The 24355-nt window shown below is 41.3% G+C and overlaps 2 long non-coding RNA genes across 2 annotated transcripts in view; one reads left to right on the top strand and one right to left on the bottom strand.

Annotated features, from left to right (window-relative positions):
- LOC306867796 overlaps positions 1–24355 on the bottom strand; it is a 47545-nt gene that overhangs the window by 5659 nt on the left and 17531 nt on the right. The window contains exon 5 of the long non-coding RNA XR_013784058.1: positions 22690–22885. This is a non-coding gene — a long non-coding RNA (uncharacterized lncRNA). The remainder of the gene's footprint in view (positions 1–22689; positions 22886–24355) is intronic.
- On the top strand, positions 16565–22815 carry LOC306867795. Its single transcript, XR_013784057.1, has 4 exons — positions 16565–16699; positions 19665–19705; positions 19788–20114; positions 21315–22815. It is a non-coding gene; the product is annotated as an uncharacterized lncRNA (long non-coding RNA).

Raw genomic sequence — 24355 nt, 5'->3', positions numbered from 1 at the left:
AGAGAAGCCAAGATGGTGTCCTGAGCTTTTAAACTCTGTTTTCAGACCGTCCCATCTGGATGTCTTGACCAATTAGATACTGTCCTTGCTTGGGGAGTTGCTTTGTGTTTCCACCAAATCATAAATCAACTTGTTATCTGTTCAGTCAGAGGTCCGAACTTTACAGGCTCTTGCAAAGTATACCTTTTGAGCATGATTTCTATAACAAGACTGATGCATTTGACAAAGAATTAATTGGGAGAAACATTTAAAGCATGAATTTTCAAACTCATACATACTAAACATGAATATTAATCATTCAGCTATTACCACTACATACACAATGAGTGATTAAAACAAGGATATTCAAATGTATGTTACATACACAATATGCAGTTATGCATAGAAATGATTAGTTTCATTAAAAATTGAAAATGAAAGTATTTTATGTAGTTCTATGGAGAACGAAGGCATGGTCTTTTAGACAAAGGAATTTAAGTCTGTTTTGTCTTGTATGGGGGAAGACCCGCCCAAGAGAGTCTGTAGCTCGTGATTTCCTATCACAGGTTTACATGTGACGGCCATCTCTTTGAACATCAGTCTTGATTCCTTGCCCCAAATTTGACAGTCTCTTTCCTGAATTGGAACTATCAATAAGTGTTCTTTTGTCTCAATGTTGCAAGCTGTTTTGTGAAAGAGGCTTGCTGGTTAGATTGCTTGCTTCAAACTAGATTTATGACGTCCTGTTTCCTTAAGGCCTCTCTGAATTCCAGCTCCTCAGGTTTCAATGTTCTGATGCATCTTAAAATTGTCTGATTCAGTCTCTGATATCTTACAGTGGCAATAGGCAAACAGCAAATAGGATCAGCAGGGAACTTAAAAGAGCTATACGGAAAGACAAATAAGCTTACTGAATGGAAAAGGGACATTGGAAAGGCAGATCTAGAGCAGCAAATGAAAATTAAGGAGATAAAGAGAAAATTCCAACCCAGGACTGACATACTGAAAAACGCCAAGGGGACCATGTTGACAGAGCCAGAAGAAAGCAAAAATCAATGGAAAGAATACACTGAGCAACTCTACCAGAATAACTCGGGTGTACACAACTTATAATGATGACTGTCTTTGACCAAGTACCTGACATTCTCAAGGATGAGGTCATTGCTGCTATCAAGCTCTTGCTCAACAACAAAGCTCCTGGAAGTGATAACATACAGCTAATTAGGCCCACAGAAGCTTAGGCGCATCATTACATGAATTTAAGCTACTTTTAACAAGCTGTGTGTTTTATCCTTTGGTGAACTGTTATTGTGATCTTTTATTTGTGTTTTGTTTTATGATGTAAACTTGTATATGCTATGTTATTTGTTGCTGCTTTCTTGGCCAGGTAACACTTGCAAAAGAGATTTTAATCTCAATGAGTTTTTTTGACCTGGTTAAATAAAGAAAACGAAAAACAAAGTTGCTGTAGAAGCTATCACAAAGCTATATCAACTAATATGGAGAAATGGAAAGTGGCCAAAGGATTGGTCAAGTTGGCCAATTTTTAAGAAAGGTGATGCTACTGACTGTGGCAACTATCGGACTATTGCACTTATATCTCATGCCAGAAAAATCTTATTAAAGATAATTCAGGGTCGTTTATTGCCATACATAGAAAGAGAACTACCTGAAGAGCAAGCTGGCTTTAGGAATGGCCGAGGAACTAGGGACATTATAGCTGACATCAGATGGATTATGGAAAATGCCAAGGAGTACCGGAAAGGCCTCTACCTATGTTTTGTCGACTACAGTAAAGCTTTCGATTGCATTGATCATCGAAAGCTTTGAAAGACGCTAAAGAACACGGGTGTGCCAATACATCTGATCAACCTCATAAAAAGTCTCTATGAAGACCAAGAGGCCACAGTCAGAACAGAGTATACCCAGTGGTTTAGAGTGGAACGCGGAGTTAGACAAGGATTGTGAGGGCTGTGATATCTAGATGGTGGAACACGATTTTTAATAGTTTCAAATAGTTTTTACTATAGTTTTTATTAGTTTTCATTTTAAAGTCATAGTTAAATAAAAGTACTTAGATATTGCTTTTTTGACTTTATTTACATATGTGACTAAAAGGAATCCAAAAGTAATCAGATTACATTACTTTCATATAGTGGTACTTGGATTACATTACTGAATACTTTTTTGATGAAGTGATTTGTAACTGTAACGGAATACATTTTATAAGTAACCCTCCCAATCCTGCACCTACGGTTGCAAGAGTTGGACATTAAGGAAACAGGATAGACGAAGGATCAATGCATTTGAAATGTGGTGCTCGAGGCACATTTTATCAATCCCATGGACAGCAAGAAGGACAAACAAATCAGTCTTGGAAAAAATCAAGCCGGTAATATCACTTGAATCTTGGATCACACAATTACAGCTTGCCCACTTTGGCCACACCATAAGAAGACATCAGTCACTGGAAAAGGGCATCATGCTTGGCCGAACAGAGGGAACAAGGAAACGAGGAGGACCAGCAACCCGATGGCTCGATACAATCACCCTAACGACAACACGGACACTGGCCGAGCTCAATCAACTTGCACTAGATCGATCTTCTTACAGATCATTATCCAACAAGTCGCTATGGCTCAGAACATGAGCTGAAGGACCTTAACTAACTAACTTACTAAGTTAACTTTCTGGTTAACTTATATTAGGAATTACAAATTTATGGTTACACTTTATTTCGATAGTCCACTTTAGACATTCTACTAACTATAAGTAACTTTGTAACTATATGTCAACAACATGTCAACTAATTCTCATTAATTTGCAACTACATGTCTACTAACTCTCAGTAGGGTAGGTTTATGGTTAGTAGAGTAAGTTGACATATACTTGCAAAGTTTCTTATAGTCAGTATGTTGTATGTTGTGGACCCATCAAAATAAAGTGTTAGAAGATATTAAGCAGACCGTCTACTAATACTCTAATGACTGCTAGTTGACATGTAGTTGCAAAATTACCTACTGTTAGTAGAATGTCTAAAGTGGACTATCGAAATAAAGTATTATCAAATTTATTTATAAAGCAGTTTAAAACAACCTTATCTTTCCAAAGTGCTGTACACAGTTACATTGACCCAATCACTCGATAAATATATACGTCATTAGAAAAACACAGTCACAAAACATTAAAAGCATGGGAAAAAAGATACGTTTTTAAGAGACTTTTAAACTCAGACACTGCTTAGGAAGGGTTTGACTTTTGCTAATCTTCGCAGATGGTAAAGGCTGGCACTCACAGTAGAATTAATTTGTTTATTCAGCTTTAGGTTGCTGTCCAGTATGAATCCAGATCAACAGTGCTCAGATCGGTTTTCTCGTTAGGCCTAAACAGAATAATTTGAGTTCCTCTTCAGGAACTCGAGCTGCGTCAACGACGCTTTGGGGAACGCCAATAGCGTAACCGGCTCTGAATACCAATCAAATCTGTCCAGAAATGGGAAGGGATGTCACGGGCGAGGTGACGTAATGACCAGCTGGTACAAAAGCACGTGCGGTGAAACCGGCATCAGCTTTTTGTCATTCAGCGAAGCGCTCTGTGACTGGTGAGTCCTATTTACCGTTGTCTGTCTGTTTGTAAAACATGTCAAAGCGAAGTGGGGAGAGGAGTGAGGCGCAATACGGGCTGTGTGTTCCTCCGTGCAAAACGCTGTTTGTGTACGGAGGATACACACAGTCTGTGTGTGCTTTGCTTGGGAGCGAGGCATGCGGAGGCAGCCCTCGAGGGGGCTGATTGTCCGCACTGCGAGGGTTTTCCTCTGCGTGTGCTTCGCTCCCGAAAGGCTCTTTTCTCCGGAGAGGGCTCTTTCACTAGCGTTCCCCGTGGCACTGACCCGCTTCCGCTAAGGCGGAGCGGAGACGGCGTTCGTGGGGTTCGCAACGGGATCTGGCAGAGGGATCGGAGACGAGCGAGTCTCTTTCTCCATCCGCACCTGCCGGATCCCGCGACCGCTCCCCGAGTCCGGAAGCACGCGTGGCGGTTTCTTCCCCTCGGGCAGCGGCATCGGCGCTTCTCGCGTCTTCCTCCGAGGAGGTTGACATGGGAGGCGTCGAGCATGTTGCACCCACTCTGTCGTCCCATATGAGGAGCCTGTGGAGTGTTTTGTCGAACCGCAGAGAGGGTTATACTGCGTTCTCTGCGGTTTCAGACTCACCTCCATATCTGAGCCTGCCCTTTTTTTCCCCGACCTCCACACTGAGGTGTCGAGGTTGTAGGGAAAATATTTCGGCCCGCCTCTTCGTCCCCTCATTCTGTTACTTCGGTAGTGTCATGGGGACGAGTGAGCGCGGTTACAGAGCGATGCCGCGGGTGGAACAGACGCTTGCGAGCTATCTGTCCCCTGACGCTGCGTCGTCTCTGAAGGCAAAGGGTACGCGTCAGCAGGTCGGGCTGGCTTATGTCTGCACATCATGGTGGCATGCCAGGCTGACCTGCTCAAGGAGTTGGATGAGGGCGGGGGATTAATGCGGAGCACTGTTGATTTGTCTCTCCGCGCCGCCAGGGAGACCGTCAAGGCGATCTATGGCAGCCCTGGTGGCGGCGGAGAGGCATCTTTGGTGGACCCTGTCGGATTTATGGTAAGCCGTGACAGGGCCTTCCTTCTGGATGCCCCACTTTGCCGCCTGGCCTTTTTTGGTTCAGGAGGCAGGTGGCGATGTTCCAGCGGTTTCTCCCTCGCCGCTCTCTGGCTCATGGGGCTGCTGGGCGAGAGCAGCCCCTGCCGCGTGCTGGCTCCTCGTATAGGCAAGGAGCGGGTTGGGGCGGTAAGAAGGGTGCGCGGTCAAAGACCTCCCAGCCAAGCAAGCGAAGACGTCTTCGGCCAAGAAGCCCTGATGTGAGTGGGATCAGGGCTTATGAGGGTAGCCCCCGCTGCGGTAGAGCGACGATCGCACGGCGATCGTCGCCCCCCCCCCCCCCCCCCCAGCGCCCTCAGGAGATCGTTCTGCCACCTATGGTGCTTCAGGGCGCAGCGGTCTCCAGCGAGCGCATATCTCAGTCTCTTCCGCCCGGTATCGTAGCGGAGCTGAGATGCTCGCCACCCCTTCGGGGGTCTCTGGAGCAGCTAGTTCGGCCGTTCCCTGCCGGGGTTCCGCTTCAGGGCACCGAACTAGCCGCTCCGGGTTACACCAGAGGCCAGTCTCGAGAGACTGGTTCCATTAGTAGACTATTTTGCAGCGTGGATACTACTGCCAAATGTGTCTCGATGGGTCCTGCGCACTGTAGAGAGAGGCTACAGAATCCAGTTTGATTCTCGTCCGCCTCAATTCAATGGGGTGAATTCCACGTTGTGGGCCCCGAGCAGGCTCTGGTAATGGAACAAGAGGTAGATACTCTCTTAAGGAAAGATACCATCGAGGTGGGTCTTCCTTCCGAAGAGAGTCCGGGTACTACAGCCGGTACTTCATAGTTCCAAGGAGGATGGAGGTTTGCGTCCCTTTTTTAGATCTGCATCAATTGAACCGCTCAGTCTGCAAGACTGAAGTTCAAGATGCTCAGGTAAGTACTCAGATCAAGTCCGAGGACTGGTCTGATAGCAGGTAAGTATCTAGATCAAGTCCGAGGACTGGTTTGACATGTAGATCTAAAAGACGCATACTTCCATGTCTCCGTCCTTCCCACTCACAGGAAGTTCCTGAGGTTTGCTTTTGGGGGCAAAAGCTTACCAATATCGGGTACTTCCCTTCGGCCTAGCACTCTCACCCCACACTTTTACGAGTGTGTGGGCGCCGCGTTAGCTACGGGGCGCCCGCATACTCAATTACATCGACCTTTGGTTGATTCTCGCTCTATCAGAGCGGAGGGCGGCTCAACATTGAGGTGTTGTTCTCGCTCACTTAAAAGTGTTGGGGTTAAGACTGAACCCCAAGGAAAGTGTGCTTTCTCCATTACAGAGAACCACTTATCTGGGGGTGGTGGGGATTTGACCACGGTGCAGGCACGTATGTCTCCTGCTCGGATCGAGTCAATCCTCACGAAAGTCAGGAGGGTGAAAGAAGGCCAGTCACTCACTGTCAAGCAGTTTAGATACTGCTGGGTCTGGTGGCAGCTGCGTCCAACGGGATACCTTTTGGCCTGCTGTACATGAGACCCCTACAGTGGTGGCTCAAGACCAAGGGGTTCTCCCCGAGGGGGAAACCCGCTTCACATGATCAAGGTCACGCGGCGGTGCCTACGTGCCTTGGACATGTGGAGACAACCTTGGTTCTTGTCCCAGGGCCTGGTGTTGGGAGCTCCTTGTCGCCGCGTATGCTAGCGACGGACGCATCCCTCACCGGTTGGGGAGCGGTCATGAGTGGCCACCCTGCCCACGGTCGGTGGAGGGGTCATCATCTCGCCTGGCACATCAACAGGCTCGAGATGCTGGCCGTATTTCAGTACTTCTCCTAGACCTAAGAGGTTGCCATGTATTAGTTCGCAAGCCGACAACACATCGGTGGTCTCTTATAGCAACCACCAAGGAGGTCTGCGGTTCGCGTCCCCTGTACAGGCTGACACACCAGATCCTTGTGTGGGCTATGAGGCCTAGCTCTCCTGGTTGGTCGAGCTGGCATTGCTCCCCTCAACTTTGAGGGTCACCTTTGAGCATGCCGCTCCCTTCTGAGTGTCTTGAGTTCCCTCTCATGCAGAGAGTTAAGTGCTCCGCTCTCCAGAGATCTGCCTTGGTAGAGCTAGCATTGCTCCCCTCAACTTAGAGGGTCACCTTGAGCATGCCGCTCCCTTCTGAGCATCTGAGTTAGTACCTCATGGGGAGCAGACACCCTGTCGAGGTAGGGGGCTGTTATCCGGGAATGCTTCACACCGAGGTGGGGAAGCAGATCTAGAGAGTGTTTGGCCAGGCTCAGGTGGACCTCTTCGCTACTCGGGCAGCGCAATGTCCCCTCTGGTACTCTCTACGTCATCCAGCTCCGAGGGGCTGGATGCCGTGGTACAGACGTGGCCGAGGCTTCATCTTTATGCCTTTCCCCCGATTGCTCTGCTCCCCAGAGCTCTGGAGAGAGTGCGCCGGGACGGACACCGGCTGCTATTGGTAGCCCCGTTCTGGCCGGGCCGAGTATGGTTCTCGGACCTGATTTTCCTCCTCGACAGCTCTCCATGGGAGATTCCAGTCAGGAGGGATCTCCTCTCACAGGCAGGAGGCACCCTTGTGCACTCCTGCCTGGAGTTATAGAAGCTGTGGGTGTGGCCCCTGAGGGGGCACAGCTGATAGCCTCTGGTCTCTCAACCGAGGTTGTTGAGACCATTCTCCAGTCCAGAGCTCCCTCTACGAGGAAACTGTATGCCCTGAAGTGGAGACTCTTCACTTCATGGTGCGGAGATCGCCAGCTCGACCCAGTTAACTGCCCAGTAGGTACAGTGCTGGAGTTCCTGCAGGCTCGACTCTCCGCAGGGTTAGCCCACTCCACCTTGAAGGTCTATGTGGCGGCAATTTCTGCTTACCACACCCCTCTTGGTGGATTGACAGTGGGCGCACAACCCCTAGTTACATGTTTCCTCCGTGGTGCACTGAGGCTTAGTCCTCCTCCCTTTCGGGAGCCTGACCAGGTGCGAGCACGTCCACAGAGCTGCCATGTGGAGAAGGACGGACCAGTTGCTAGTGTGCTACGGTCCTTCTAAGAGGGGTCTGCCTGCTTCCAAGCAGACCCTCAGTCGGTGGATTGTGGATGCCATTCACATGGCTTATGAGTCTTCTGACCTCCCCTCGCCGATGGGAGTCAGGGCTCATTCCACTAGGAGTGTGGCGGCCTCCAAGGCCTTTCTCGCAGTTGTCCCTATTCAGGACATCTGCAACGCTGCGGGTTGGTCCACGCCTCTGACCTTAGTCAGATCCTTGGCCTGGACATGTGAGCCACTCCAGTCTCTTCCGTTCTCTTGCCCTAGCTGTGCGCCTCTTTTGGACACACAGGGCAGGGGTGCGGAAGTCTGGAGCCGTTGGTATCTCGTTCCCCAAAGCGTCGTTGACGCAGCTCGAGTTCCTGAAGAGGAACGTCTTAGGTTACTTGTGTAACCCTAGTTCCTCGAGGGAACGAGACGCTGCGTCACGGAGCCACACGTCCGGCATCCCTGCCAGCGCTTGCTTCATTCTATAAGCTGATGCCGGTTTCACCGCACGTGCTTTTGTACCAGCTGGTCATTACGTCACCTCGCCCGTGACATCCCTTCCCATTTCTGGACAGATTTGATTGGTATTCAGAGCCGGTTACGCTATTGGCGTTCCCCAAAGCGTCGTTGACGCAGCGTCTCGTTCCCTCGAGGAACTAGGGTTACACAAGTAACCTAAGACGTTTTATCGTCATTCAAATTCAGAAAATTATTGGTGAGCCATGCTTTCATTTCTTGGAGACAGGCTGTAAGTTGGTATAAAGCAGACTTCTCATTGCGCTTAAATGGTATGTAAAGCTGAGTATCGTCGGCATAGCAATGATATGACACACCAAATTTCCTAAAGATTGAACCAATGGGTAACATGTACAGCGAGAACAATAACGGCGCCAAAGTTGATCCTTGAGGAACACCACATGAAGAATGTGCTACCGAATAGGATTATTGTCCAATACTGACTGAAAATCTTCTATTAGATAAAAAGGACCGAAACTAATCAAGTGCAGTGCCTCTAATACCAATGCAGTGCTCCAAGCAAGATAGCAGAATACCATGGTCAACAAAGTCAAACGCTGAACTGAGATCTAAAAGCACTAAGGCCATAGTATTACCAGAATCAGTAGATGTTAAAACATCATTAAAAACCTTCAGAAGGGCAGACTCTGTGCTGTGTAAGCTTTTAAAAGCAGACTGAAAAATATCGGAGATACAGTTAGTACTCAAATAGCTTTGCAATTGCATAAGTACTATTTTTTCTAGAATTTTGTGTTTAAGACAGAATCAATTGTTGAGAAAAGTGTTCTAGAGCAGAGGTCCCCAACCACCGGGTCGCGACCCACTACTGGGCCGTGGAATAATTCCTACCGGGTCGTGAGAACGCTCGGGGGAAAATGTGAAAATGTGATATGACGCTCTGTTATTTATTGTGCGTAAATGATTTTTCTAATTATTCTGTATTTTCGTTGTATGCGATTGATATCGAGTAGCAATTTGACGATTTCATGTTAAATTAGTAAATAAAAGATTGCTCTGATCTGTCATATAGGCAGACGTATCGCAGTTGATTAAATCGGAATGCCGCGCTGTCTGAAACACGTCTCTATGCTTGTGCGCGCTTCGGGTGTGTGCCAGTTACAGCACAAGCATAGAGATGTGTTTCAGACAGCGCGGCATACCGATTTAATCAACTGCGATACGTCTAAGCCCTAATAGCCTATATGACAGATCAGAGCAATCTTTTATTTACTAATTTAACATGAAATCGTCAAATTGCTACTTGATATCAATCGCATACAACGGAAATACAGAATAATTAGAAAAATAATTTACGCACAATAAATAACAGAGCATCATATCACATTTTCACACAGCATGGGGGGTTGCAGTTACGTCGCAATACTGGAAATATTTCTGTTTTAAACCATGAAGGTGAGCCAATGGATATCACAACAGCAACGTGCAAACTTTACGCAATAGTTATGCCACTTCAGTCATACAGAAAGTGAAAGTAAAAAAAACTGATGGAGTTTTCTAACACTGCATTAACAGCGCATATTCTCAAGAGACAAGAGAAGAATATACTTCAACATGTGCTGATAACAATATCGACCAGTGGGATTTCTTTAAGACTGCAATGGAAGCTCGGCTTCCCCTATAATGTCAAAAAATTCATGGTCAAATATGTACGTACTATTGTGTTAACATTTTATTGATTAAAAATGTGTTAGAACACGTTCATCTCAGAGACGTTCGTTCAGAATCAGCTACATACAGCAGGTCGGCTGACTCGATTTCCTTCTCATATATTCCCGTAGCGTCACAGTGTATTTCCCTGTTGAAGCCTAGCGTCCATTGACTTCAATGGGGCTGCTTTGAACAGTTTTTTTCAGTGCTTCGAAACTAGACGGTCATTGGATAAATGCTGCGATTATGTCCCGCCCCCGGACGCTCAGCGTCTCTGGGCGGGGCTGGACTCCGGGCTTCTGCGTGATGATTGGAGGGTCTGTCGAAAGACTGCATCTCCTTTTGATTGACAGCGATTTTGTCCTATAAGAAGTCATTGAAGCTATTCGAGTTCAGTCCCATAGCGGATTTTTGCAAGTGTAGTCGAAAGACAAACTGCTGCAACCTATTTCTTGGTATTTGCTTGGCGAAATTGCCAGTTTTCATCATAACAGGAGAAAGCTGTGTGATTACTTGGTGTTCCTTAACCCACCGGTGCGGGCTGTGTCGTTTTTTCTTTGACGCGAAACTAACTAAAATACTCCACGAGTTTTGATGCTGTTCTTCTGAACTTTCTATTCATTAAAAAAAAAATCTTCTTAGCTCTTTTCAACAACAATAATAATAAGAATAATAATATTTTTTTAGCAGCAAATCAGAATAGAATGATTTCTGAAGGATCATGTGACTGGAGTAATGATGCTAAAAAGTCAGCTTTGAAAGACAGCTTTGATTGATCCTAATAAACTGTTTAACTGCACTCACAAGTGAATCTCAAGTTATTTTGTGTGATAGCTAAATATATTCTTAATAAACTACAAAAAAATATATATATATTATTTTGTCCTCATATTCCTTCTTGTAACTCTTCCTCTCAGTCACATACTTGACTAAATGGCTCATTATGAAGCTCATTGTGCAGGCCTTTGTCTTCTCAGGTATGAATGTGAATGTTGACGCCTTTTCGCATAGACCCTTTTTACTCAAAAAGTGTCTTAGGAAATTTAAATCAATATATTGTTTTCTGTGAGCAAATAAACAAGATGATTTTCACGTTATTTTGAAGCAAAAATTCTAGGCTACAAGATCCAGTTCTCAGAAGTCTTGTGAACGAATGTTCTGTATGTGTTTTATGGTCTTATTTTAGTGACTTCAAAAATTTAGTTTTTCACTAACCACACATAAACGTTGCTTTCTCGAAAACAAAATCAAGTACATAAATGCTGCTAACATATTCTTGTAGCCCAGTTTGTGCTGTTTACAGTGTTATTATGTTTATATATTTATAAGCAACTGAAAAAAGCACAAATGTCAGAGCATGTCAAAAAATCTCCAGGCCCCCAAAACACCCTCAGACCCCAGGGGGTTAAAGACATGGAGCTGGACAGTGTTCTTTACAAACTGTTGTCATTAGTGGCAACAATTGGAGCTACATCTGCAGGTGTAGAAAGGAGCTTCTCCTGTTTAAAGCGGCTCAAGTCCTACACCCGTAACACAATAGGCCAAGACCGTTTAAGCAGCCTAGCTCTGCTGGCCATTGAAAGGACACTGGTCAAGTCACTGGAAAAGACGCCTAGTTGGTACGACAGCGTCACAGAGCATTTTCATGAAAAGGAATGTAGGGCCGAATTTACGTATAAATAAATGGACAATTTGTATGATGTAGGCCGAAAATGAGCTTCCCCTCTTTGAAAGACCAGCAGCCACCACTGGTATCGACCTGTTTTAAAGACCATCCACAACAACAACAATTTTGTTATTAAAAAAAAAAAAAAAAACTAGTTTGTCTAATCGTTTGGTCAAACCCCTGAGTGATTTATCTAAACAAACAAACAAACAAAAAAGTATATGATTCTTAAAGTTCATGTTCATGTAATTTATATAGCACATTTCATACAGTGGTAATTCAAAGTGCTTTACATAAAAGAAAGTGAAATAGTCATTAATTAATTAATTAAAGTAATTAATAAAAACAGAGAATTAAAAAATAATAATAAAAACAAGGAATTTTGAAATGATATAGAAATTGATTTAAAATGAATTTAAAACAGTTAAAAATAGAAAATTATTACATAAAATACAGTGCAGTCCGTTCGGACGTAGCACAGTGCTCATTCAACAAATGCACAGCTAAATAGATGAGTTTTGAGTCTGGATTTAAATGGGGTTAATGTTTTAGCACATCTGATCTCTTCTGGAAGCTGGTTCCAACTGTGGGCAGCATATTAGCTAAAAGCGGACTCCTCTTGTTTTGTGTGAACCCTTGGTGTTTCTAACTGACTTGATCCTAATGATCTGAGTAGTCTTTTAGGTTTATATTCAGTGAGCATATCTGCAATGTATTTAGGTCCTAGGCCATTGAGTGACTTATAAACAAGTAAAAGTACTTTAAAATCAATCCTAAATGTAACTGGAAGCCAGTGTAAGGACCTGAGGACTGGTGTGATATGCTCAGATTTTCTGGTTCTGGTCAGAATCCTGGCAGCAGCGTTCTGGATGAGCTGCAGTTGTCGAATGGTCTTCTTGGGAAGGCCGGTGAGGAGACCATTACAGTAATCCACCCTGCTGGTGATAAAGGCATGAACAAGTTTCTCCAAGTCTTGACTGGAAACAAAACATCTAATTCTTGCAATGTTTTTGAGATGGTAGTATGCTGATTTTGTTACTGCTTTGACATGACTACTGAAACTAAGGTCTGTCTCCAGAATCACCCCAAGATTTCTGACTTGATTTTTAGTTGTTTGACCCCTAGAGTCAAGGTATGCATTCACCTTGAGAACTTCATCTTTGTTTCCAAATGCAATGACTTCAGTTTTCTCCTTGTTTAACTGAAGAAAGTTCTGGCACATCCAACTGTTAATTTCATCAATGCATTGGCAGAGGGAGTCAATGGTGCTATAGTCATTTGGAGATAAGGCTATGTAAATCTGGGTATCATCTGTGATAGGCAATTTGGTTCTTCCTCATTATCTGACATAGTGGGAGCATATACAGGCTAAACAAGAGCGGTGCAAGAATTGAGCCTTGTGGGACTCCGCATGTCATGGCCGTCCACTTAGACTTATGCTCTCCTATACTTACATAATAACCTCTCCCTTCTGATTGATTTATGATTATTATTCTGTCTCATTACTTTTGGTCCCTTAACAAGTGGGAGGCACATATGCAAACTGTTGTAATTCCTACACCGTTCACCTGATTTGGATGTAAATACCCTCAAATTAAAGCTGACAGTCTGCAGTTAAAGCACATCTTGTTCGTTTCATTTGAAATCCATTGTGGTGGTGTATAGAGCCAAAAATGTTAGAATTGTGTCAATGTCCCAATATTTATGGACCTGACTGTACATTTGATATGACTAAATATTATTAAATTGTAGAGAATTTCCAGGATCAGTTCCCTCTTCACGTAGGCCTAGTATTTTCATCAGGACAGTCTAGAAAAATCTGATTGAAACTTTTGACGTTTAATCCAGTGTGAAAAGAATTAATATTTAGCGCAAGAGCATGGAGAGATGTGCGAGTGCACAGGACAAAGTCTGAGCGCGCACACGCACACTTGAGAGAGAGGAGAGACACATTTTGTGCGCGCACTCTCACTGCGCGAGAGCAGCGTATATTCGAGAGCGCGCGTCCGGTTTTGTGCGAGCGGGGAGATTCGCGCTCGCGCATTATATTAATCTATTCGCACTAAAATGCGCTCTCAACATTTGGCAGTAAAATAACGCCATACAATCCACACTTCCAGTTCACGCGGATTTTAAAATTTGACAGGTTTGTGGGTTAAATAATTAAAAAATAAATTTTTCAAAATTAAATTTAAAGAGAGAGCGATAGATTCGTCCAAGTAGCTCAAAATATGTGTTTTTTTATGTTATAGGCATAGCCTAATATTTTACTTTGCGTTACATTTGAATGATTTTTCTAATCATATTTGTAACAAGTAAAGACTTATTTATTAAATCAGAAATCATGTCTATATTTTGAAAGGGTGTAGTTCCAGCATCTACCAGCAGGACTAACAGGAACCTGAGAGGTGAGACTGTGACCGTGGGAGTGAATGTAATTTTGACGATAGCCATCTATCGTGAAAAAAAGCAGTCGTGACTTTTCCCTTTTGTTGTTGATGCGAATATACAAAAAATAATATTTGCGAATCTCGCTATAGTTTTTTTTTAAACACCACGGCTCTATGACGACTTCCGCTAAGCGGAAACGGTAACAGGGTGGCCGTTTCTCAATACCAAGTTCGCAGAGTCTGGACTTCCGTCCTTTCGAGTTTGGACTTGCCAAGTTCGACTCAGAAGAACGAACTCTCGAGGACGGGAGGACGAACTGAATTCTGGGTTATGGCCCGTATCAAGTCCGCACAAGTCACCTCTCGATGCATCCTCGGTAAAAGGGGCGGATCAAGAACACATCCGGGGATTTGAACTGGACTTGGCTAGATGTGAACTTTGAATTGGAACAGTACTTGGGCAGCGACTGATGACGTTTCACAAGTCCACAAGAACACAAGTACAGACAAGTACGCATATTGAGAAACGGCGACTGTAAAAAAAAAAATGGACGTAGTGTCCGTGACGTCACTCGTAGGTTTCTGAAGAGCGTTTTTGAAGCCTAAAGTGGGCGGAGCCGACCGCCGCCATCTTGGCAACGCGTCACCGCGCGTCACTCCCGGATGATCCAAAATGGGCAATGAGGCGGGACGTGGGCGGAACTGAGGTGCCTGGTTGTCTGTATATAGTATGCTTTATTAATCATGTTCTCACTGAGTTTCGTCTTTTAAAAACAGTTTTAATTGGTTTTAATTCTTTAAGCCACAGAGTTTGTATTATAGCCTAACAGTTTTCCATTGGAGGAAAACGCTTAACCAGTAACGTTAATTACAGGCCTAAAGTTACAGCCAATCACAGTCTGTCGGATTCTGGAGTGTAGTTAAGTTTTAAATAAAATTATAAAGAATAAATCAATTAATAAATAAAATTACATTACAATATCACTCACTGGAAAAAATGGAGCCTAGACTTGGACGGACTGTTAGTACAATTAACCGCACAACAAGCCATTTTATTAGATAATTTTAAGAAATAATAACGAAAAAAGCCATAGACTGTATTAGGGCTGCACGATTAACCTTTATCGCATCGATATTGAGGTTTTAACTCCCGCAATAACCTAACCTCAGGAGACTGAGGTTTTTTCCCCCGCCTCTGACATTTGAGTGACAAACCTATTAGCCAATCAAAATGGTCGAATCTCGCGTTCCTGGCTTGCTGGCCAATTAGAAATGGCAATGGAAACAAGGTTGTATGCAGTGCACCGGCTTTCTGTCAGCAGCAAAAACGTGTACCTCGAATTGTGCCACCCTTTTTGAGTCGACGTCACGATTACGTCACAGCACAAGCTGGAGGCAAAACAGTGGGAGAACTGGAGGCGGCCCATTCAAACCAGCGCAGATTCAGCAACATAAGGAGCTTTAAATATAGTCTTGTTGTGATGTTGGGTGCCAGAATCGACATAGTAACTTACAGGCTCTGATTTGAAATTTTATCGCTTACCTGTTGCCACTGCCAGACAAAAACTGGACAGAAACGACCGTCAAAAGGCTCGCGTTTGCAACGCACACTTCTTGTCAGAAAAGGTTCAATAAAGTATTGTCTTTTGTTGTTATGAGTGCGTCTATAGATTTCTTATGCATCTCACGATTATGTTGTGTATGAAATAATGTCTGTGTGCATGTGTGTAAAAACAACAAACTTATAAGCTTAATCATTTGTAATTGTATTGTTATGAGTAATTGTGGCTTGGAATAATAATGTTTTTGTAAAAATAGTTGCCTGCTGAAATTGAAAATACATCTTCATGACTAGATAGACACTGTGAGTCTGTCTTAACTACACAGGTTAGATGTGAGTCAGTCAACCGGAGGGAATCCTGTCAGATCGTCCATGCTTCGAGGAAAAGCGTGCGCGGGTCGGCCGATCTGGTTTCGTCCATTAAAGTTAACCTTTTCAAATAACAATCGCGGTCCTGGACAGTGCGTGACCTTACATATGTGGGTGAAATCGGATTTTCTCCAGTTATTGTTAAAAAACAACAAACTTCATAGCTAGCGTTAGTGAAGCGGTCAGTGGAATCTTTCTGCCTCCAGCTAAGCTCCGCCCACAGAAAACGTCACAATGTTTACTAACAGAAAAAGGGTCTATAGAAAAAGCTTGTAACTGCGCAGAAATGCACATCAAAATGCACGCAAAAATCGAAAATCGCATCGCAATCGCAATATTTGTCAGAAAAACCGCAATTAGAGTTTTTCTCAAAATCGTGCAGCCCTAGACTGTATAAAACAAAAGCAGAAACACGGCAGAGATGCCAAGTTCAGCGGCTGAGGTAACGTGACGGCTAACAGACAGCAGATAGAGACAGCAACGTCAATCAACCTGTCACTCAAGTGGCCACGCCCTTAATTATGCAGAAGTTTAAGGCTTAATATAATTTAAATGGATGAGTTATAAAAAAATTCACCCCCCTCACAGTTGTCACGAAGGGCAAAATTAGCTATATAGACCAAAATAAATTTTTGTACCAGGCTGTAAACATGTTTTTTTCTACTGTAAAGTTGGGCATTTTAACATGGAGAGTCAATGTGATTGACTCCCTTTTGGAGCCAGCCTCCAGCGGCTAGTCGATGAACTGCAGTTTTAATCACTTCCGTGTTGGTTTCACTAGAGGGAGCGGGAGGTTGCCGCTTGGTTAGGTACTTTCTGTTTTCCAAAAAAAAGTAGTATCGTGGAAATTACGTACAAGCTAAATGAATTATTTCGGGGCAACATGATCATCGGGTATGTTCATAATTTCTTCTTGATATTCGGTTTTCATGCGAGCCGTTCATCTCACACATTTCAGATCTGATCTGCCGCGATATGAACAAAAAGTGAAAGTTTGCTCGCTCGTCTTTGGCCTGGTTTATTTCGATCCTCACTTAAACTAGCATTAACAAACAAACAAACCCTTTCAAGGTCTGTAATGCATTAGTCATGGTTAGATTAATTAGTCATTAGCGAGTTGCAGGTTATCACATATATATATTTTTAGCAATAGCATTAGCATGTTGTATTGTCTTTGTGTCGTGGTGCATGTGCTGTTATTTTTATTTGATAGTAATTTGATTGAAAGTACAGTGCTTTCAAGATATTAAAGATTTTACCAGGAGGATTAGACGGGTGAAGATGCTCCCTTATGAACAACAACATTTACTGTTAAATCATATTTAGAGTTTAACATCTACAGAGTAATTAGGCCTATACAACATCAGGGATATTGTTAAGGGAAATAAATATAAGCATTTGTTAATTTAGTTGTAAATATGTGCATTTTGAAAGTTTAGTGAATATTTACAACCCATTTAATCCCATTTAATATTTTTTATAAATATTAGATAGAATTTAAATTTAACTTTTTCATAAAAATAATATTTTGACTAAATCAAGCTTAATAAGAGAGTAGGGTAATTATTTGAAAGTGTTTCAAGATTTACTGAAGTTTATGCAGGGTTTCGTTACTTGGAAGTAGTAGGGTCATTCCTGGGATTCGGTAACATTTCAACTTGGAATATACATGTGATTCAACTTGTAAATAGCACACATCATTAGGCACATATCAAACCCACTAAAAATCATATTTTCCCACCTCAGGCATTAAAGACCTTTTATTATTTTCAGTATTTTTCAGCTTTAGACACCATTTTTTCTCAACCCCGTAACATACAAAATGGAATTGGTTTAAACAGTATTTTACACAGAAATTGTTATAAAACAAACATGTACCTATTGCTCATGTGTCCCTGATAACAAATGTAACATTTATCATGACACATTTTTATAGGACTGAATACACAAATTTTCTCTTTATTTTTGTAAAAAAAAAAATAATATTTTTTAATTGTAAAAATATTTTTAATTTAAAATTTTAACTAAAACCACAATTTTAGCCCTTAACATGTCAGGTAGTAATCAGCAAGAAATACTTTTGTTCTTAATTGTCTTCACAATATTTTTCTAAAAATATTAATGTAACAAGGCCTGACGGGGTTGAAGCCTGTAACACATTTGAAGGGATACATTGCCTTGGTTTTGTTTCTTTATCATATTGTCCCCTTGTTTCTGCATGGTCAACATTGTCTTTCTGCTTCAAATGTGGGTGAAATTTCTGATGTATGATGCTTGTCAACATTTAAGTGGACATATTACGTACATCAAAAATTATATTTAAAACAAAAATATGAGTCATGATTTTGAAGTATATATATTTACTGAAACCATAACTATTTTATATTTTTTCATTAAAATTATTGGTAACACTTTACAATAAGGTGTCATTGTTAACATTAGTTAATGTATTAGCTAACATGAACAAACAATGAACAATGCATTTATTACACTATTAATCTTTGTTAATGTTAGTTAATGGAAATATAGTTAATTGATTATTCATGTTAGTTCACAGTGAATTAACTAATGTTAACAAACACAACTTTTAATAATGCATTAGTAAATGCTGAACTTAACATTAACTAAGATTAATAAATGTTGTAGAAGTATTGTTCATTCTTAGTTCATGGTTACTAATGTTATTAACTAATGTTAACAATGACACCTTATTGTAAAGTGTTACCAAATTATTAATAAATGAAGCAAATAACTCAACCCTGTCACAAGTTTACAACCCCGTAACAATGAGAAATATTTCTGATGGGGTTGAGTGTGACGGGGTTGTGGTTTTTCACTCAAAATGGCCACTGCTCCTCATGTAGTGAAGGAGAGTAGACCATATATGGCAGCAATAAAATAAGTGCATTGTATATACATATGGATTCAAATAAAATTTTGAAGTAGTAATAATTGTATATCTTAATTTTATGTGACGGGGTTGAGTTGTTAAGCTTGACAGTACCCTCCCTGACTACAACATGCCTCAAAAATATGAATTAAAAGTATGATACTACTAACCATTTTCTACACCACTATTAAAGAGACCCGAATGGTGTAATTTCTGGTAAATTATGTCACATATGAGTGGAGTCTAAAGTATTATGTGCGTAGAATGGTTAGTGTGATGGGGTTGAGTTCAGACTGAGAGACATAACTTTAAAATCTGTTTTTTATCTAATATTTAGCATTTTTTTACAAGAAAGGAACACAAATAAATGCTTACATTGTTGCCAAAAATCACAGACGCTATGCACATTTTTTTAAATAATTTTTTAAGTACAAACTCAGAGATGTGCATCAGGGATATGACAGAATTCTTGGTTTAAGATAGATATAATACATTTTATACTTAAATATTAAAATGCAATAATTATTTTCATTCATTATAACAGCCATCCCAAAGTTTTGTGAAAAGCTTCTAACAATTTATTTTGTTGAACTGCCACTTTAGAAACTGTGGGGGACTGAAATATTACCGAATCCCAGGAATGACCCAGTAATGTAATACAATTTGTCGTTTGAAATGTAGATCAGACAAATTAACCACAAAAACCAAAAGCATGATATTCTAAGTTTTAATGGCAGTGAGTGACTACCTTTCGTACTTTTATACTTTTTTTTAGTTTGTGCAACTGGAAACTTCACCTACCTTGTTCTTGCGATAGTATTGACATCACAGCTAGTCAGAGAGCTTTTCTAACCAACATGATCACTGGTGATCAGTTCTGCGCATCTCAAACAAGCCTGTTGCCAATGTCAAGCTGTACTGGCTAGGATTAAGGAAGATAAAATAACTTGTTTTTTTGTGTTTCTGCAGATGCTGTTTCATCTGTTTGTTTGCAGTGCTGATAAATAAAGGTGAGAATCTGAACTAAATTTGAATGATAAATTCATGTCACATTAATCAGATTGTGTTTTCAATTACAGTTTGTGATTTCAGTGTTTCTGCAGGTCACAGTAGTGGGTTTTATTGGAGATTCTGTTGTCCTGCCGTGTTCTTCAACTGAACAAGATTTTGTACTTCAAAACATTGATGTGTTTTGGAGAGACAAATACAGTGTGATTATATATAATTTAATTAAAGGTACAGATTTTTTAGAGACACAGGGCCCACGGTATAAGAACAGAGCGCAAACTTTCCCTGAAGAATATAACAGAGGAAACTTCTCCATCAAACTCCTCAATCTCACTCACGCTGATGCAGGAACGTTCATCTGCTTTATCACACCCTCAGATGAACAGGAGATTGTAGAGCTGATCATCAATGGTGGGTAAAAATAGTTCATTTACACCGATCATGCATAACATTACGACCAATGGCAGTTGAAGTGAATAACACTGATTATCTCTTCATCACGGCACCTGTTAGTGGTGGGATATATTAAGCAGCAAGTGAACCTTTTGTCCTAAAAGATGATGTTAGAAGCAGGGTAAATTATGGCTAGACAACTGGGTCAGAGCATCTCCAAAACTGCAGCTTTTGTGGGGTGTTCCCGGTCTGCAGTGATCAAAAGTGGTCCAAGGAAGGAACAGTGGTGAACCTGCGACAGGAGCATGGGTGGCCAAGGCACATTGATGTACGTGGGGAGCGAAGGCAGGCCCGTGTGGTCCGAACCAACAAAGGAGCTGCTGTAGCTCAGATTGCTCAAGAAGTTAATGCTGGTTCTGATGGAAAGGTGTCAGAATACACAGTGCATTGCAGTTTATTTCCACAAGTTTGTTGCGAAAGCGCCAACGTGAGCATCAGAACTGAACGACAGAGCAATGGAAGAAGGTGGCCTGGTTTGAAGAATCACGTTTTCTTTTACATCACGTGGATGGCCGGGTGCGTGTACGTTGCTTACCTGGGGAACACATTACACCAGGATGTACTATGGGAAGAAGGCAAGCCGGTGGAGGCAGTGTGATGCTTTGGGCAATGTTCTGCTGGGAAACCTTGGGTCCTGCCTTCCATGTGGATGTTACTTTGACACGTACCACCTACCTAAGCGTTGTAGCAGACCATGTACACCCTTTCATGGAAACGGTTTTCCCTGGTGGCTGTGGCCTCTTTCAGCAGGATAATGCGCCTTGCCACAAAGCAAAAATGGCTCAGGAATGGTTTTGAGGAGTTGACTTGGCCTCCAAATTCCCCAGATCTCAATCCAATCAAGCATCTGTGGGATATCCTGAACAAACAAGTCCGCTCCATGGAGGACCCACCTTACAGGACATAAAGGATGTGCTGCTAACATCTTGGTGCTAGACACCGCAGCACAACTTCAGGGGTCTGTTTTGGCAGCAAAAGGGGGACCAACACAATATTAGGAACGTGGTCATAATGTTATGCCTGATCGGTGTATGTTTGAAGTTTTAATTTAAAAACAGCCTGAATTCCTTCCTTAATGCTTCTGTATACAGTATGAATTGGTTTGTTACTGTTTTTCATATTCAGTGATGTTTTTTTTTTTTGTTTTGTTTTTTTTAGAAAAAATAAATAAATCAACAGAACAAGAAGAAAACCATGGACAAGAAACACAATTACACTGGTGGCAGATATTACTGATCTGTGTTTTTACTCTATTACTTATATCTGTAATTTTGGCTATAGCCTGTTTTAACATTTCTTTCAAAAGAAATCAAGGTACCATATAGAAGGAACAGTGGTAAACTGAAAGTTTTAGACTCACATTCTCATTTTATAACTTTATCGCAACTTAAATCGTCTCTTTCTGGTGCAAAATACTGTTAAGGACTGTTGCACCTCAAGTGTTTTCTGGCACCCGTGTTAACAAATGACTGTTTACCTCAGACGTGAGTGGCATGTCGTGCAAGATCATATGTTATGCTGTAGTTTTAAGGACAGTGAAACAAGCATTACACTGTTTTGTGGCGTAATACTCCTGCTGACAGCAAACAATGCTCACTGCTTGTTCTTATTGTATAACAATGAGATCATGAAACTGTCAAACAGGAACAATTTTTGCTGTCAGGATGTTTCTGCCTTAATTCTGTGCCACAAGTGTCCTTCCTTCTTGTTGTGTTTGCTAATGTATTTTGTATTCTTATGCATTTCCTATTTGTTAATATCATAAAAATATGATATGCATTTTATTCTGTGATATGTGTGTATTACTCAAGGCCTAATACTGCTCCCGAACCCAACATGCCATCTTAGTAACAATCACTACATTTACAGTAAGCCTTAGTTTTTAGTGTCTCAAGAATGTACAAGATGCTATAATAGATAGATGTCATTCCAGTGAAGGATAAAGTAACATGGGTATTGTCATTTCTAAAAGTACGAGGGAGTAGATGTTTTGACAATTAGAACAGGAAGACTGTTTTCCAAACCTGAGAGACTCTCTTCTGGTTTATTCTGCTATTTCTGTTCTTATTTTGTATCCATGTTCAGAGTATTTTATGTTATGTTTTATTGAAATATAAGACACATTACATTATAAAAACTGCAAAACAGCCTTAATTTTGTCAGAGTTCTTCTAGTAATTATGCATTTAAAATTAACTGTATCAAACAACATACAGTCCTATTATGATAATTGAACTAGGAACATTGTTTTGGTTAGTCGCTTGTATGATATGACTATATAAGTATTAAAATACTCAAGTGCTACCCTACACAATGACTCATGTGATCTCCAAACTGAACATTTGTTTTAGTTAAGCAATGTTAATAAAGAAAGTGTCTCTCGAAAAAAAACAGTTTTGACATTTGTAATATGATTCCTGATACCTCTACATTATACATTTATAAAAGACGAGTTGGATGTTACCTACTCTCATTCTGTAGAAAGAGCAGAGATGCATTAAATAAGTATATAATAAATAAACTCGTGAACTTACATGAGTATGAGAGGGAAGCTTCCTTTCGTAACATTGTATTCTGGATCCTGATCCGCAAGTGAAACATTTCTGTGAATGATGTTTAAATCTTGCTGTTGTTGCGTCTCAATACACTTTCATAACTTCACTTTTGTTCATTGTCACTGTATATGAAAGGATCTTCCCGCTACATCCTCACTCACGAACTGCAGAGAAACTGAAAGGGGTGCATAGAAAACAACAGGGATATCGTCAGGGTTTTCCATGCATTTGCCTTTCAAATTCTATTTACAAACAGCACCAACAGATGCAGCAGAAAACTCTCTTATAAAGGAAATAAATGAATAAATACAGGTTGAACTTTTTCTATAAAACTACCAGTGTTTAAGTTATTAATTTCCATATCTAGGCTCAATCCAGAGTAATCTGCCTCACAGTTCCTCTCTTTTCATGCTGACAGACTGTAAAAGTGCTGTAAGAGACTCAAGAGTGTGGTAATGTGAAGGGAGAAGAGTCAATAAGAGTCTATGTTTGTATAGTCAATAAAACCGGGTGAGCTGGTCACTTGACATGGATGGTATGTTGTATAATAATATATAAACTCATTTGAATCCAAATATTTTTATTTTCATCCTAATATTTTTGTTTACCATTAATGAGAGAGAACTGATCTAACAGTGAGTGCGAAAATAATGTTTGAAAATAATCTTGCACAATAGGCTATATATTTTAATGAGAGGTCAGTGGTTTAGTTATGCAATATAGAATTATATAATATATTAATATTTATATTTACATGTATGTCGATCAAGAATACATTTCAGTCAGTGCGATTTAATATAAGAAAGACAGATGTGACATCAGGGTGTCTGTCGGTGTGTTACATTATTACACCAGTAGGTGGCGGCAAGGGACTGTCTTTATGATTGGGTCATACGGTAGACCAGGGGACGGCAAGTAAGTTTGGCATCGGGCCAAAAAAAATTCACCACTAGATGGCAGGCCAGTAAATAGTCAATGGATAATTTAAGATATTAATTGATGAAAAATGCAACCAGAGTTGCCTGTGACTGTTAAAGTGTATTTTGTAACTGGTTTGTAACTGTGTTAAATCCTGCGACAGTCATTAACAAAAAGCCACATTTGTGTCCGATCAGAGTATGTGAGCAGAGTGGAGCGTCAACAATTTCCCCTCCGCGCATTTAATAATCACTCCGCTCCGGCTCCCGCTCCACTCCGTGCTCACTGATATCAGAAACACTGCTCCGTGTCTAAAGTATTTCACTATGTTTGAAATATCACAGTTTTATGGAAGACCGTTTCCGACACTGAATAATAATAAAAAAAAAGGTTATTGCAACTTTTTATCTCACAATTCTGACTTCTTTTTCCACAGAATTGTGAGATGTAAACTCGCAATTGCGAGTTATAAAGTCAGAATTGCGAGTTAAATTCCAGTTTTGAGGAGGGAAAAAGACTGATATGTTCTCAGAATTGTGAGTTTATATCTGAGAATTAGAGAATTACTTTTCAAACAATTCTGAGAAAAAAAAAGTCAGCTGTCAGCTGAAAATATTCAGAAGGAACAAATAAATTCCTTGAGAAATGTAACTTCCGGCTCATGTCCACTGCAGTCATCATAGCCTTCACATTCTTTCTGATTTGCGTGATCCTTTTCTATCTAGCT

This window comes from Barbus barbus, assembly GCF_936440315.1.
Source record: "Barbus barbus genome assembly, chromosome: 49".
In the NCBI taxonomy this organism is placed as follows: domain Eukaryota; kingdom Metazoa; phylum Chordata; class Actinopteri; order Cypriniformes; family Cyprinidae; genus Barbus; species Barbus barbus.
This window is presented reverse-complemented; position numbering and strand designations above follow the sequence as displayed.